Here is a 14,120-nt window from a genome sequence, read left to right on the forward strand (position 1 = left end):
ACTTAAAAACACTGATATTTAACATGTCAGCTAAAAGGAAGTTAGTAATATTCAGAATACTCCTATAAAATAGGCATTGAAAAGAACTCATTGTAAACACAAAATAAACAACAGGCCTTCAGGTTAAGGTCCATAATCAAATCATATCTATAATAGATGCCAGCAAACTTACAGATGTGCCACAGGAAAAAATGTGTTTAGAGACTTTCTATAAAAATTGCACCTCCTAGAAATCTAGTCCTTCCCAAACTGTTATCTTAAGTAAGGCTCAGCTTGCTTGATCAAATTTTGACCCAAAATAAGAAGAATAGAGCTTCCCCTTAACAATCAGCTACACACTCTTCTTAATTCCAGTATGATTAGACAGATGGTGCCTGGACTAATAACAGGGAATTCCAAGTTCATGTTCCTTCTTTAATTAGCTTCATGACCTTGGGCAAGTCACTTCACCCTAGGGTTCTCTGTTTCTTCACCTGGGAAATGAGTGTTTGGCTCTATTTTTAAGATTCCAACCAGCTCTAGAATTCAATGATTTATGAGTTAAAAATAAGTTTTTTATTGATACATGCAACAACATCAATGAATCTCAAATGCATTATGCTAAGTGAAGAAGTCAGATTCAAAGGCTACATACTCCGTGATTACATTCACATGACATTCTAGAAAAGGCAAAACTATAGCGATGGAGAGCAGATCAGTGGTTGCTAGGGATTAAAGGAAAAGGGAGGGTTTGCCTACAAAAAGGTCGCACGAGGAAATTTTCTTTGGAGGTGGAGTAATGAAATTGTTCTGTATCTTGATTGTGGTGGTGGTTACAGGACTCTAGGCATTTGCCAAAATCCACAAAACTCTGTATACCAGAAAGAACTGATTTTGCTATATGTGAATCAAATTATTTAAAGCACTAAAAAACATGTTTCTCCAAATCCAGTGCAATTTTTGCTGACATAATAGCTGCACAGTTTCCCCCCAAGAAGCAAATACTGACTTTCTGTATTTGCTCTCACCATTTTGTTCCAAGGCTGATGAACCAACTTTGTATCCAAATAATTTGCTGCTTGTTTTTGTGGTGTTATTGTTGTTTTTGATCTTTAGATAGACATTCTGCAGAATCCTTTCTATGTAGCTCATTTTCCAGCACGGTACATCCAACAATGAAAAAGTAAAATGAACCCAAGGGGGAATGTTTCCCGGGCTGCCCAGGCCCTGCATGGTGTTTATGGAATGTCAGAATGTTGTTATTACTCTTGTGATTCATACTAAAGACATGAACGGTAGGGAATGTGAATAATAACGACACAGCAGTGACAACAACAAAGGACATTTAATTAGCGCTTACTGTGTTCCAGGCACTGTTCTAAGTGCTTACATACAGCCTTACTAAGTGCCGTAGTAATCCTGTGTAGAAAAGATTTATTTAAAGGAATAATTTATTCATCTTTTGGAGAGACTATAGTTACTACTAGTGATTCTACAAATTCTTATCTCGGCTTTCTTCAGAAGTTAGACAGAAACGCCTTTCTAATTAGACAAGCCAGCATCTCTCCCTCTGCCTGGTGAGTTCACAAAGCGTGCACAGCAAAAAGCCCCACAGAGATGACATTTCACAGCCAGACCCCAGGACACCTTCCTAGTCCACCTTCACGGCCTCCAGCAAAGCTGGCCCTAGCTGAAACGTGATGGGAAGTTCCCTAAAGCCTTCCAACACCAGGCAAGAGAAGGCTGCACTTCTCCTGCCTGCCACTACCAAGCTTCTACTTTTTCCTTTTTCACTTTGCTGTTTCACACAGGTTTGGGCCACTGGGCAGAAACCCGTCCCAAAGCAGACAAACGCCTGTTCCCTGAAATGACCGGTTCTCTGCCTGAGGCAAGGGTTGTGTTATAAGCCTTTCAACCAGAGGAGATTGTTAGTCAAATGTGATTGAGCTACCTAGGCTGAAAGAAACCAACCACACAAAAACAATGAGCCCATTAGACAGTACTTGAAAGGTATTTAGACCCTGAGAACTCTCAATGTAGTAGAAAGGCAGACTACGCTGAGAAAGGGCTCTCAACTCCTGGGTTTGTTTAGTCCGCCTACCTCAAGTCTCAGCTAATCATCTCTATGGTTGTTGATGACCAGAACAGGGTCCAAAGGGTCTTTTGAAGAAAGCAGGGCAGGCCTAGCCCAGCCTACACTAGATTGCAACTTGCCTTTACTCCCTCTCCCCCACCTTCCACAGGACCCCAAGCTTCTCGTTATTAAGGACCTCCACTTGAAGCAAGAGACATAGCAGATTCTAGCTGCATCCATTTCCTATCCGTCTCTTCAAACCAGACCGTAAGCTCCAATTCGCACAGGGACCATCTCTGGTGCTCATCGCTCTATCCAGATGACTTTTTGGAATAAAACTTAAAAAAAAAAAATCACATGGTTGATGGACTTCCTGGAAGGTAAGCTGGCAACTTGGGCGGACTTGAAGGTGCCGCTTTTGCCCGCCTGTAGACCCCAGAATCAACACTGAGGGTTAACGGGTCCCTCCCTCCTGCAAGGGAGCTTTTACAAAATGTTCAAGCTCAATCAACTATCAGTTTAGCAGAATGCAGAACATCAATTTCCAAAATCTGAATCCAGCTGGAGGAAGGGGAAGGGGTTGGGGTTGGAGGGAGGCAGTCAACAAAGCCGTCCTCCAGGCCACCTACTCCCACTCCTCAAAGCAGAGTCAGATGGGAAACCGGGTGAGACAAGTTAACCTGGAAGCCCTCCTCCAATTAATGTGTTATTGCTCCTTTAAAACCGAGAACAAACGGCCCAGTGCTCGCGATCCCGGAGGCTGCAGAGCAGTAATTGTCACTTAGCCACTTAACTCCCCGCCGCACTGCTCACTCTCTCGTTGGGGTTTATCTCTCAGCCAATTACTGCTGTCATTTGCGTTTCAATATGTGCTGTCAGGGGCCGGCCCCGTCGAAGGCGGCACAGGAAACCCTGGGACCCCAGGCGAAGGCTGGAGCCCGCACCTTACCGCCGGCTGCTCTGTGGGGGCTGCCGATGTGCTCCGCCATCCAACTGCTCCAGAGGGACCCACAGCTCCCCGACCACACTCTGGGTTTGTTCTGAGCCTGGGTCTATGTGGAGGCACCCCAAAGGAGGAATGTCTGACTCTTCAAAGCCCTAAGTCAATAATGATGATGACAATATGAAAGCAATAGAAATTTTAGCTGCTGAGCGTGACAGCAGACAAGAGACAAGAAGGGGACGGAGCAGGGATTACCGCAATATATTATTGTGAAATCAAGGCAGGCGCAGGCTCCAAATGCAAAGACAGCAGTATCTTAAATCACTGCTCTTTTATGCACTCAGATTTCCACGCAGGGGTTTATCCATCTGCAACTTGGCCCTCAAGTGTAGGAAACATGTGAATTTTCCTAGGCAATCCTGAGTTGAAATACCTAACAGTTATATTTGTATCGTATTGTCAAATTATATAGGTTCGTAATAAATTTGTACTTAATCACAGAATTTTATTTAAAAAAAAAAGTTTCCTTAAAGGCATAACCAGATGGGAATTTTTTATAATTAGATCAGGGGGGGAAAAAAAGCTTTGCCAGGTCATAGGTCCAAATTTTTAATTTTTGAAAAGATGTTGTTTCTGGTTGCTTGGTGGGACCTAAACACAAAAGTAAAGCCTCACCTTTTCAGATATTTTGTTTACTTGGCCTTCCTGGATCAAATCTATATCACTCATCGCTGCATTAAGGCTTTTATCCCAGAAGGTTTAAACCTCTCCTGTTTGCAGAGGAAGCATCTTGGCTGAAATGTATTAACCCAGCCCGAGACACTGTTTGGAATGCACTTGGTCTACTTTAGGGATATAAGCATGTTTTAAACCCTGAGTATGGGAAGAAAGGGGGAAAGGACGAGAGGCTGAGGGACAGACGGAGTCTTTTATAACCAAGCTCCTCAGTGCAGCACAGTTGACAGCAACTGGGAAGGCAGAGTGCACGAATGCGGACGCAGAGTATCAGCTCGCTGGGTGGTAAGCGATCTCTGGGTTGTCAGCATCTTCGTTTTCCCAGCTGAACAGCAGTGAGATTGTCCTGCTCACCCTGCAGTTAGCAGCAAGCTCCCCGTGACATTCCATCCTCTGAAGCCCCAGCAACCGCGGGAGGAGGGCTGGCAGCCGAGGCCAAGCCGGAAGAGACCTGTTCTAGCTGGATCCACACACCCCAGTCTCTGGGTCTAAAATAAGACTCTTAACTTCTCTGCCAATGAGCTTCACCAGGCCCGATGACGTTAACATGCACTGTCAGTTCTATTTGCGGGCAAGGTCCCTGTTCACCAGGATTGCATCCAGGTAAGGAGGCGTGTGCGAGTGGGAGGGAGGGGGGCTCTCTGTGGATGGACCTGTCCTCCCACTGTGTGCACAGAGAAGGTCTGAAAGGGCTGGTGAGGTGCCAGAGTAATTGTGTACGTCATCTTGGGCTGTGCAAAGAAGAGTTGGCCTAGCTAGAGTTAATTGCCATCCTCAGGCTACACACTCCTCACTGAACACTGGCGAAGGGAGTGTGTTCAGTGCAGAACAAAGAAAACTCACAAGTCAAATAAAACTAACCAGGGGCCACCAATGCTGACCGTGGCCAGCCACACACAGGGGGACTCGGATCGTCCTCACTCATCTTCTCTCGGGCCTTCTAATTAATAAAACCTTAAACTCGGAACCAGTTTGCTCCTTTCTTGCTCCTTTCAGTCATCACCCTGACCCATCTCTGATGCAAGAGAAAGCACTTCAAAAGATCCAGAGCTCCTAAGATAGCTAGTGGCCTGAGTGTAAACTTAATTAAGGACCTACACAAAAGTAACTTTTTCTTCTTTTCGGCTCTCTGTGCTTTTTAAAATGCTGTTCCAAACTGAACAAACTATTTGAACATCATCCCCCCTCTTCCTCCCTCTTTCCTCTCTCTGTCTCTGTGTGTCTGTCCTCTCTCTGTCCCTTTCTCTCTCCCTCTCTCTCTCTCTCTCTCTAGGTCTCAGCTGATCCGTAGCTTCTCTCTTGGTCATAAAGTGTGCAATAAACTGTTCTTTCTCTTTTGTCTCAAAGCCAAAAGTTACTTTATGGAGAAACGAGTTCCTCTTCTCTGGCCCTGCCCCTGTGAGTGGCAGCCCTGTGGGGGTTTGGAAGCCTGCCACAGATCGCCAAGTACAAAACCCAGGCCAATCAGCAGGGCGGATCTGAGCCCACATCTACCCAGCAGCTGCCTCACCACAGCCTGTGCTGCTGCCACCAACTGTCCTAAGAGCTGCCCCTCGGGGCCCCAGTCGGGAGCCCCACCTTTCTCAAACAATGTCACAAAGTCCCCTGGAGTTGCAATGCAACCTACCTTTCTTCACTGTGATCAGATTCCGTTTTGACTGAATGGGAAGAAACCTTTGCTCCCACCTTTGTTAACAGCCACCTCAGTTGCTCTCCCCAGCTTTCCCGGAGAGAATCAGTGGAACCACCAGCCCCAGATTCTCCCAGATCATAGTGAGAGCTCAGCCCAAACCGCCAGTTCTTCCCTGGGCATCTCTGCACACAGGCCAAAGCTGCTTATCCATTACCTTCCTCTCCAGTGTGACCCTTCCGTTTATGACAGCACCTGCACTTGGGGCTGGGAGGTCCTGCTTTACTGCTGCCTCTCCTCATCTCCTATATGCAACTGTAAGCTTTCTGAATTTTGCTTCACAGACATTTCTCAAATCCAGCTCCCAGAATCCAGACACAAGGCCACGGTCCTACCTCAAGCCGGAACCAGTCCTCTTCACTAAACACCCTCCCCCTCCCCCTCCGCCAGCAGGGACCTAATACATCAATTTAACTCCAGTGTCCTGGGCCCCTCTGCCCCGCCCTCCAAGCCCCCCAGCATGCTATTCAGGAAGCTGTGTTCCTCTCCCCGTCACAGCAGTCACTCCCTGCAGCATGAACCTGCACTCAGCACCTGCCCCTACCAGGCTGCTTCCTGCCTCCCGTGCTCCTGCTCAGGCCCCTGTCACCCCTTCACCCCGCCAATAACTACGGCTTGGCTCAAGGATCTTCTTTCAGATGAGGCTATGCACCACTCCTCGGGCTCCTGTATTCTCTCACACATTTCTCACTGCATCCAATTCCTTTAGGCCAACTTGGGGGGAGGGGGGGCTGTGCAGTATTTCTGCTTGTAGTCTCAGCACCCATTACACACACAGTGGTACCGGTCACACACAGTAGGCCTCAGCAACGGGGATACTGCATTTGTACCGCAGGATTCCTGGCTAATGCCATCCATTACCACAGCGCAATCAATACTTTAGTCTGAATGAGATCCATTTTGGTGTTATCTATTTAAAGAAGACAGACTCCTAGACACCAAGGATTGTGTCTACGTAATATATTTTGTCTGGCAACTTAGGTACTTTGGGTACTTAATAATGTGATGGAGTTGACGATGATGACGATGACAGTGACGTCAACTGTGACAGGAAACGAGATGATTAGACATCCTTTTATTCTCTGAGGCTCTGTAGTTGCTTAAAACAGTATACGATGAGTCACAGAATGACAGCTCACTTGTCTTGAAACCTTAACTAACCGGAATACAGCCCGGAACCTCAGTCAGACACACTTCTGAGAAGCCAAAAGATCTGCATGTGCGCACACCAGAGCTTAAAGAGGTAACTTTTTAGGGGTCATCTGGTCTGCACTCAGAGCCTATTTGTTCTTCCTTTAACTCCACCTCCGATAATCTGTGCGATCTCATTCCCCAGTCACTGCAAGTGAGATGTAAAGTATGAGGCGAGGTGAGGTAGAAAGACCCCCCCCCCCCACCCAGGGACCAACATGGTGGGAGCAGGGCTAGCACCAACCATGTGCAAAAGGGGAGACAAACTCAAAAAGAACACAAAGTACACAGCAGTCTAGCAGTCTGGGGACATTTCATGTTTAAGGACAATGAGTTCCACACATGTTAATAGACCCTAATGACACATCACACAATAGAGGTACAATATTTACTCATACTGATGACTGAGATAGCAAAAGAGGGCTGAATTCTGTCCAACAGTCCCTACTGGCAGAGAAAAGGAAGTAGAGCACATTGTAAGAATGATTTCTATCAAAGTGGGGTTTTGGTTTTTGTTAAGTTTTAGCACTTACTGGGGTAGATGGTGTTTGATCTGGAAGTTTCACTGTTGAGATACCTGACAAATGAGCCATTGCTTAACTGCATCCAATGCGGAACTGTTAAGTAAGCACGTCACAGGCCGTGCCCACCCAGAGTGTACAACCTAAAACAACTCAACGCCCTAGAGAATTCATTTGTATATGCAGCTTTATTTTCAAATGCAGTGCAACAGGAAACCCTTCTGCCAAAAACTACCAAATATAGTGTGTCCTACACCTCCCCATCCATGCAAAGCACTCATGGGCTACGATTTAAATTTAGGTCAAGAGCACAAGATAAGAATCTATTTCAAGACACCTTCCACTTCCAAAACAATTTTCTGTCAGTCTTGACGACCGTCCTTCCTCTGTCTCTCCTTTTCTCTCTCCCACTGCCTTACACCATCTTTTCTCAGATCCTCAAATGCACGGGGGGCAGCCAAGATGAGGGAAAAGGCGAAGACTACTGGACTCTGTTTACTTCTGCCGGTCACGTGGCCACCATCTCCTAAGTGGTTCAGCAGGTACAACCCAGGTAGAGCCTAAGAAAGGGAGGATGAGACATACTTGGTTGTTTTTCACAAAAAATAGAAGTTGAAAATGGGATTAAAAGAAAAGGGTATTGGATTAGAAAATATTAAAGGAGAGACTCTTTTAGAAACAGGATTTTGCAGGAAGGCATGTACTGAGGGGAAAGAAAGGGTAGAGGGTGGACAGTAGAAAGAAACTGGTTAATCTTCCAAGGAAAAAGGATGATGGGAAAGAAGCTGAAGTTTGGCCACTTATCCGACCATTCCTGAAAAACCAGAAATTTCACAACTGCATCTCCTAGCTCACTGTTTCTCCCCTTCCTGGTGACAAGAGGGGAGTGAACGCTTTCAGCAAGATGGAAGAAATTATTACCATATTCCCAATATTGTGTTTCTACCAAATGTCTCCAAGCTGGCATAGGAGGGGGAGCATTGAGCGGCTGTCACCCATTGGTCTGGCATTTTGCCAATGCACCTCGATTAAGAAACTTGTCTCGAAAACCTTCAAGTCTTTCATATTTTCTCCACAATAATTAACAACAAAGTAGTAGATTAGAGAGAAATAAACACTAGTTACTCATGTATTCCACAGTTACTGAGTACCTATAACGGGCTTGGTCCAGGGAGTTCTCACATTTTCAAACTGAGACAGTCTATTTTCCATGTGTGAAGGGTGTTGATTTGTGTGGTGAAGAATATAATGGGGCAGTATAGTCAAAAGGGCAACGGTTTCAGAGCTATGTAGATCCAGGTTTGAATTCCAGCTCTATTACAGGAAAGCTGCTTGTCCTCGGGCGAGTTACTTAACTTCTCTGGGCACTGAGTCCTTCATGTGTTTGATGGGGGGCTCGTTGTCATTGTTTCGTGCAGACTGAATGAGAGGTCGGGTGCAGGGCACCCAGCAGACCCTGGCACATGGTGTCGAAGCAACCATTCATTCCGTAAATATTTACTGAGCCTTTGCTACATGCAGGTTCTGTTCCAGCCATGGAGGCTCAGCAACAAAAGGGAGAAGCAAGCGCCCTCTTCTCACCTTTACATGTCCTTGCCAGGACTTCTCAAGGGCTCTGAAAACCCACGCAAATGAAACAAAGGCCATGATTTTCAAATCCCATCATGAGATGCATCAAGAACTGCATTTTCAAGTGAGAGTGAGCCTGCAGCTATGAGGCCTGAGCTCCCGGGCACAGAGGCAATGGGGCTCCGAGTGGCTTGGGCTGTTCACCTGGGAAACCAAATGCAGACAGTGGGAGCAACCTCCACCCTGGCCTTCAGGATTTGGGCAGAAATAGAATTTAGGAGACACAGACTGTTGTCCCTCTTGTGTTTTGCTCTTAAAATGAGAAAGGTGACTTAATTTTGTTTGGGGAGGTAGGTGGGGATTGCAGCGCTACACACAGGAAGTTCCCAGATGAACTGCTACGTTGTTTCTGTTCCTCTCTGACTCATTTTTACTTTTCCTTCCCAGCCCTCCCTGATGTCTTGGTCTGTTCCACATGTGGCACAATAGACTCTTTGTTTACACGATTCTACTGTGCAATCAACATGGTTATTAAGCCAAGAATTATTTATGCACAAAAAATAGAGGCAATATCAGGTAAACTGACATGAATTGTGTATTTCACTTTCTTATCTCTAACACTTAAGTAGATGGAATTGATAAAGCAGCTGAAAACTCTATTATTTAAAAACTATATTCAAGTTGGAGGAATGTGACTGATATACACACTCATACTTACAAACATATATACAATCCAGGGGCAAACATTTTTAAAAGCCTAAACAAAATTCTGTGTTCTCTATTTTTATTACTGGCACCACCATCCACCTAGTCTCACAAGTAAGAAATTTATAGTTATTTTCAACAAGTGAGGCAATGAGGTTTTTGTGGAAAGTCATACATAGCCAAACACGCTTGGCTTTGAATCTCAAATCCTACTCACTTCTAGCTATCCAATGTCAAGGAGGTTCTTAAATATCTCTAAGCCTCAGTGACCTCATCTAAAAACAGCAGATTTTGGAGAGAAATAAATTAAAGATATAAGCAGGGCGTTTCAGAAAAAGTTCTTGCACCATCCTCTCCCCCAACACATCACTCTCAACACGGTTCTCCTCCTTCCATTCTATTGCCCAGTGACTGCTCTCCTCGACAGCCGCCTTCTAACTGGTTTCTTGGCCTCTCATCTGTAATTTCCCCTATCCATCCAAACCTGCTATTAGAAACAGCAGTCAGAATGGGAAATTTGATCATGGCACTCCTCTGCCACAAATCCTTCTATGGCAATTACATTCAGAACAAATCTGCATTCAGAGTAAAGTCCACATGTCCCCAACCCATCTGTTCAGCCATGCCTCTTCTGACCACCTCACCTCTGCCCCCTGAACAACCGCAGCCCCCATGTTCCAGGCTCCCAGCATTGTTTGCAAAGCACACCATCTGCTCTGGTGAGTTGACCCTCTCTGCACCTCCTCCAGGATGCCAGCCCCACTCCACCCCTCCCATCTGTAGAGACCACCATCCTCCTCAAGGCTCAGCTCAAATGCCACATCCCCTTTAAAACCCTCCCTAATTTCTCCGGCTGACGCAGGGTTCCATTCATGCTTCAGTGATACCTTGCTCAATTTTATTACTTAAGCTTTGTGTTCTCAGTTATCCATATCCATGCCCGTCCTTCTCCACTAGATTGTTCGTACCTCCATGATAGAAGCCAAATGTTATCCATTTTTTATTTTCAAGTCTTATCATTCCTTACATGAAGAAGACAGAACCAAAAGGTAAAAATGGGGCAAGATAGTCTCAAGGGACTTCAAATTCTGACAAAAGAAAACTAAAATGCACTGGAAATGAAGTCTCGAGTGTATTAAATTTTTTTTTTAGAAAAACCCCAGCAACCCATGGAGGTATATGTCATCTGTGATGGATTAAAGATGGTCACAAATTCTTTGATCCTTCTTCCACTGACAGGCGAGTCTATTTCCCTCCTCTTGAATATAAGCTGCTGTAACCGTTTTTGACCAACAGAGTGACATTATGCCATTTCCAAGACTAGCATTTAATATGAATAACAGCTTTGGCTTTGGTCTCTTAGAACCTTGAGACTCCCTATAAGAAATTTGATTACCTTAGTGGAGAAATCTCATGGAGAGGCCCTGAGTCTACCTGGAGAGGCAGAAGGACCCAGGGGAGATCAGTCTTCTAGTCATCCTTGCCAAGATGCCACGCAGGTGAGTGAAGCCATATTGGACACTCTAGACCAGACCAACCATTGACTGCATACCACTGAGCGAGCAGAGTTAATGCTATGGAATAGAAGAACCACCTAACACAGCCCTGCCTGAATTCATGATCAACAAAATCACAGATATAATTAGAAGGTGGTTGTTTTAAGCCACCAAGTTCTGATGTGGTTTGCTAGCAGCTGTAGGTAGCTAGATCACTACCTCAAGCGCTTTAGCTCAGCACCCCAACCTACTTAATAGAATACTTTTCCTGCAAAGAATAGTTAGGGGAAACCAAACTTATCTTAAAGAAATGTGCATTACACATTACATGTATGTATCACAACCCCAACTGTCCTAGAGCCTGGTAGATTTCTCATCTCAACCAGATGATCAGCAACCTGAGGGCAGCTGCCATGTCTTACACTGTACTTTCATCCCACAAGGTGTGGCCCGTAGCAGGTGCTCAATACTATTTGTTTATTTGATTTATTGAATGCCAGCTTAGTAAAGAGCATTGTATTAGAAGACCTGCAGGCACAGAACCTAAATTCTAGTCTTTACATTACAAAGGGAAGAAACAAAGCGGTCACTCATATTTGGACAGAAGTAGCTAACAGATAACTTGAGGAACAAGCCAGGAGACTCCATTCCAGTCTTCCATCACCCACACCTCTTGGGCATGTGAGGAGGAAATCTTTGTGCCTTCATCTGTCTACCTATCAAATGAGGAGAATCATACCTGATATCTCTTAGATCGGGATAAGTTAGACGTTAGTGAGGTTTTAGATCGAAAAATATCTTCAGTTCCTTAGACAAACAATGCTAGGGAAACTCAAGTAATATCATTATTTTGCAGATATATGTGATTCTAGTATATAAAACAGCCTGAATTAGTAGATGCAATTCCATGTGCTGGGTCAGCTGGGCATTTGTTTGAAACTTATCAGATTTCCCTTTCATTGTCTTTAAGATAGAGCAAGCAAAACAACACTAAAATGTATGGTGAATTACTAACTCTTTTTTTTTTTAAGATTTATTTATTTATTTTAGAGAATGAGAGAGAGACAGAGAGAGAGAGAGAGAGCGCGCACAAGCGGGAAAGCCCGGGAGAAGGAGCAAGAATCTTAAGCAGACTCCATGCTGAGCGTGAAACCCACTCAGGACTCGATCTCACAACCCTGAGATCACGACCTGAGCGGAAACCAAGAAACCGATGCTTAATCAACTGCACCACTCAGGCACCCCTCAACTAACTCCTGAAAGATATAAGATGTGTTGGAACTAGACAAAATTATCTATGCCTTTTTTTGTGTCTTCTACAAAACATCAGCCAGGCAAAATATGGTGGAAAACTCAAAATTTACATGCATAATGGTTTGTGTTGTTTTGTTGTAACGCTCAGTACTCAGCACAAAGCATGGACAATTAGAACATAAGCACCAGCCGGGGACACCTGGGTGGCTCAGTCGGTTGAGGACTCTTGATTTCAGCTCAGGTCATGATCTTGGGGTCCTGAGGTTGAGCGCCACCTCCAGCTTCCTGCTGAGCGCGGGGTCTGCTTGCAATTCTCTCCCTCTATCCCTCCTGCTGCTCAGCTCTCTCTCTCTCAAATAAATGAATGAATAAATAAATAAATAAATAAATAAATAAATAAATAAATAAAATCTGGAAGGAAGGAAGGAAGGAAGGAAGGAAGGAAGGAAGGAAGGAAGGAAGGAAGGACGGACGGACGGACTAGCCTGTTCCTGTAGGTATCAGTTCTTCCGTGCAGGAGACGGCATCTACCGAGGAACTATAATGATTGCATGACATCATTTCTCATACAACAACAACCCTCTGACATAGCAAAGACGTCTGATTCCATCTTAAATTCAGATGGGGAAATTGAGGCCCGGAGAGATTTTCGTAACTTTCCTATATTAGTTTGCTATCATTGCCGTAACAAAATACCACAAACTGGGTGGTTTAAACAACAAACATTTATTTCTCACAGTTCTGGAGGCTGGAAGTCCAAGATCAAGGTGCTGCCTGGTCTGGTTTCTCCAAAGGCCTCTGTCCTGCACTTGGAGATGGCCACCTTCTCACTGTGTCCTCATACTGCCTTTTCTCTGTGTGCGGCCATTCCTGGTGTCTCTTTGTCTTCTTATAAGGACACCAGTCATACTGGATTGGGGCCTGACCCTTTGGCCTCATTTAACCTTAATTATCTCCCTAAAGGTGCTACCTCCAAATATAGTCACATTGGGAGTTAGGGCTTCAACCTATGCATTTGGGAGGATATAATTCAGCCCATCACATCTCCCCAAATCACAGAGCTAGCCGGTGGAGCTGGGCGCGCGTCCTGACGGCCTGCCACTTCTTACCATCCACCCAAGCGCTGTCTGTGGCGCCTCAGCACCCCACCTCCACCTCCTTCTGGATCCACGGGAAATGGCCCTGTGTAATTACCCACTGCACAAAGGCAAGGGAACAAAAGCCACAGTATGGACATAAAGGACCAAAGGGAAGCCGAAATGCAAAGAGTATAAAATCCAGGAAAACTGACTCTTGGAAAGGCAGGAAATGTAGCTCACACCCAAACTTAATCTTCCGTGGCCGAGAGTCCCCTCCCCACCCCCATGATGCTAGCTTTGCTCTAACAGCAGGAAACGCCTCTCAAACAGTGAGGAAGGTCTTGGGGACCAGTGCTTGCTCTACTAGAAGCCAACTGGCAGGGCACAACCCAGGGATATGGTTTTTTGCAAAATTACAAAATAATATACAATTTAATTTTTTCATCACATTTTTGTAACCAAAAAATTTCAGGGACCCTCTTGCAGGGCTATGCAGTTCATAAACACAATTAATAAAGATTTACTGATTAGCTAAAACATGTTAAATCCAAAAAAGCAATACATGCTTTTCTCTTTCTCTCAGATAATGCAAGGAAGCATCTTATATTTATAAAGCACAAGCTTTCAACTCTATTGGATTTTCCTTTTAAAAAGAACAATAATTTAAAGTGGCTGCTAGCAGAGAATTGTTAGGTGCATTTAAATGGGTATTTGTGTTCTGAAAATCTTAATTGGAACTCTTTTATTGTTGCCGCTGATGTATGTGTTTGTTTTGGTTTGAGGGAGAGCTGAGGTTCTTTGCGCATTAGCCTTTCATCTGAAATTCTGATTTCATACAAAATGAAACCAGCATATTGGACGTACAACTTTATACAAAGCATTAA

The 14,120-nt window shown here is 44.8% G+C and overlaps 1 protein-coding gene across 2 annotated transcripts in view; it reads right to left on the reverse strand.

Moving 5' to 3' along the window:
- The window catches only part of MAML3 (mastermind like transcriptional coactivator 3), a 397,258-nt gene that overhangs the window by 335,547 nt on the left and 47,591 nt on the right, over positions 1 to 14,120 (reverse strand). The gene's annotated exons all lie outside the window — the stretch shown is intronic.

Source organism: Ursus arctos, unplaced genomic scaffold (genome assembly GCF_023065955.2).
Source record: "Ursus arctos isolate Adak ecotype North America unplaced genomic scaffold, UrsArc2.0 scaffold_11, whole genome shotgun sequence".
NCBI lineage: Eukaryota > Metazoa > Chordata > Mammalia > Carnivora > Ursidae > Ursus > Ursus arctos.